This window comes from Globicephala melas, chromosome 3 (genome assembly GCF_963455315.2).
Source record: "Globicephala melas chromosome 3, mGloMel1.2, whole genome shotgun sequence".
NCBI classification, from domain to species: domain Eukaryota; kingdom Metazoa; phylum Chordata; class Mammalia; order Artiodactyla; family Delphinidae; genus Globicephala; species Globicephala melas.
Genome location: NC_083316.1, coordinates 22,514,099 through 22,517,836, shown reverse-complemented (window position 1 = coordinate 22,517,836; position 3,738 = coordinate 22,514,099).

The window sequence follows — 3,738 nt, the reverse complement described above, 5'->3', positions numbered from 1 at the left end:
TGCTATCAGAAATCCTTCTTAAAATTTACATATAAGAACATACAAATCTCTTCAGGGATTAGATGCATAATTGGACGAGTCATCTCTCCCCTTGTCAACTGTAATATCCTCCGACCTGATATTTCTGCTTCTGCCTTCACCATGCTCATTCTATTCTCCATACAGTCAAAATTATCTTATTAATATATCATTCTTTTGCTCAGTCCCCTAGTGAGCTTTTTTATTATACAAAATAAAGACCAACTTCTTTAAATGGTATGTGTATCCCCCTCACTGCTCTCTGCAACATCTCTGACCTCATCTCCAACTACTTTCCCTGGTACTCTTCTCCCTCCATACCAGACCCCTTGCTTTCTGTGAATATGCCACATGGCTTTTGTACATGCTACTCCTGCTAGCTGAATATCCTTCATACAAATATCTATATATTTTGCTCCCACACTTCCTTCAGTTCTTTGTTCAGGTATTATCATTCCAGTGAGACTTCTCCTAAATTCTCTATTTACATCACCCTCCCCCCCATAGGGTAAATTTAACTTATTAATTGTATATTGTCTGATTCCCCCCAAAATGTAAAACTACAAAGGAAGGGATTTGTCAGTATTGTTGGTTTCTGTATTCCTAGAAACAACAGATAATTAAAAATAAGTATTGAGGAAAAAGTTACAATTTTAATTAGTGATACCTTGTAAATGAAAAAAATAGTTTATTTATTTGCTCTCCCTACCTGTTCAACTTGTGTTTCACTGAAGGATGCTTTTGGTTAAAATTGCCTAAAAGCATACCAACTTGACAAGAAAGCTAGTATGTGGTGTCAAGTATGTGATAAGGGGGTTGAGGATACAAACTCTTTCCATCTTGCGATTCTGCCTTCCTCAGTGTATGAAAATGTTTACTTTTATGGTTCCAAGATAGCTGCATATGACTTTTTTTCTCACATTCCATCTTCTTTCTGGGATGTAAATATTTCTATTGTGAGAAATACTTCAGAGCTCGCTCCTTGATCAAACATTGCACAAAGGATTAGGATCATCACGACTGGACTAGGTAAATTATGAATCATCCTGTGGATCTGGATGCACTGGCTCCCAGAACAAAAAGTGAGATTTCACTTGGGGATGACAAGGGACAGCTGTCAGACAGATAACCTACAGTACCTGACAAAACTGGTACAGATTAGAGCTCACTGACTGACCAGTATTTAAAATTTTTTTTAAAGATTTGACCAGTACCCACTTGTTGATAATGTCATTCAACAGTCCATCAAGTAGCAAGCCTGCAAAGGAGAAGATTTTACAAAGATATTGGTATGGCAAAATGTCTAAGAATTGAAAGAGGAGGTCTTGATAACCATGGAAACAACACTGCCACTAGTTTTATGATCTTTACTCCATGCTATTTATTGACAATGTAGGATGGTGACAGCCAATATGGGTTTTAGGTTTTGAGTTAGACAGATATTTATTAACCTTAACTCTGCCACCATGGCGCTGTGTGACCTTGGGCAAATTACTTAATTTCTCTGATCTCTGCTATATAACAAGGGTTCCAACTAGTATTCACCTTTCAAATGTAGTGAGAAGGTGAATGAGTCAATATATCTTTCTAAACATGAAGAAAACAAATGCAAATAAATAAGCAGTAAAAGTTACTGGAATAATTATTAAAGCACTTCAATACACAACTTAATCAGTAATCAAATTTTAAAATCCCTATTCTCATTATGATTGTGCTCTGAGCACTGAAAATATATTATGAGCAGTCATGTGAATATTTTATTCTAATCAAAATATTATCATATATTAGAAAAACTCTAAGACCTAGGGGTCTTTATTAATAATGCAGCTGTATTTTTAAAAGTAGTGATTTTGATTGTTTTACTACCTGTGCACATGTGTGTGGTAGGGAGAGTGGCAGAGGGGAAACTAAATTGAGAATCAGAGAGTTCTGAGTTCCAGTCACCTTTTTCTGGTTCCTAGCTATATATGTATGCTAATTCAAAATTTCTGCACTTCAATTTCATCATTTTTTAAATGGGAAAAAGATTTTATAAATCCATCCATCTAACTGGATCTATCTCTACCTATCTATCTGTCATCTATTTACATATACTAAAAAAGCACTCCAGTACACTGTAGGAGTTGAATCAATTGTAACTTTCTTAGTATTTTATGCAGCTGTATTAACAAGAAAAATCACTGAGATATATAATAATATACTCCAATAAAGATGTTAAAAAATAATAAATAAATAATAAAACAGATTACAGCACTGTTCTGAAAAAAATAATAACAATAATAATCCTAATAAAAACAATTAAAAATATTTGGTGGGCAGAAATGATAATCTCTTAATCGGGAGTAGGATATATTTTGAAAGGATGGTTCTTTGAGATTATTTTTATAACTAATTTATAACTTGATTTAAAGACCTATTTTATTCCATCCTACAAATTAGGATGAGTAAAACCATTAAACTTTCTCCCTGTTTCTTTATCTAGATAACACTATCTGCCAGATAATAAGTATTCAAACATATTAACTTTTTATTTTTGTTCTTTCTAGCATTTCAGAGTTCTGTCCATTTCTTTCCTCAATGACAAGGCTTTTTACTGAAACATTTTATTGGTCATTGGTAGGAGGAGAGCCTGTTATTAATTGTTAGTTCACATTGATTTGAATATTATTTTTCTCACATCCTTGCTGCATTCTAAGCTTTGCTTTATGCTACTGAAACTCCATTGTTCCTTACTTAAAGTTCCATTTGTTTCAGAATGTTGAGGAGAGTTTTGAGAAATTTGAAAACCTGAACAATTTTACCTGAATAAAACTCAATGGCAAAGTAATTTTAAATAGCTATTGGAATAGACTGATTGATCTAATGACTGATGCTATAAGTCTATTAAAATAATTTTGATATCCCCAATGAGATGTACGCAATTAACTGCTTAAGTATTTCATTTTAAATTCCATACTAAATTTTAATTAATAGCTTACATTCCATGTGCCTTTATTATTAGATGATAAATTATTCAAGTTTTGATGTTATAGACAAGTTTAGACAGATGCTAAATCAGTAGTTAATGATTAAAATGGTTTCTGATGGATTTTCTTCTTTTTTTTCTGGTTTTGAACACCTAGTGGTTTAGGATTTTTGAATAGAGTTATAATTACTATGACCATTTGATTCAAAAGCATTGACATTAAGCAAATATTAATTGAATACCCACTATAACTCAAGAACTCTTCTGGGTAATGAGCATAAATTAAGGAAAACATAAGGTAGCCTGAAAGAGTATAGCAGAGTGATCCAAGTTATTGGAATCAGAGAAAGCTAGGTTTCAGGATGAATATGAGCTCTCCAGATGGGGAGCAGGGAAAAGGAAATTCTATTTAGAGAAAGGATGGAGAGAGAAATAACTTGCCAAATTGTATGAATTACAAAATTAAAATTAATTAAATTAACATGGCTGAAACTAGTGAGATAAGGAGAAAGTACAGTGAGATGAGATTGCAAGTACAGGCAGATACAAAGATGCGGTCTTGTTGGACTTGTTAAAGATTTTGGAGTGCTTATATTAAGTGCATTTAAAGAGTTACTGAGTAAACAATGGGAAATATAATTGTGTGCTAAATCTTAATTTTCAATCAGAGCGTTACCTAGTAATACTTAAAAAAATTAAAAAGTTGGGTAGAAGAAATAAAGGAGCCTGTGTAAGGTCAAATATAAACTTAAAAT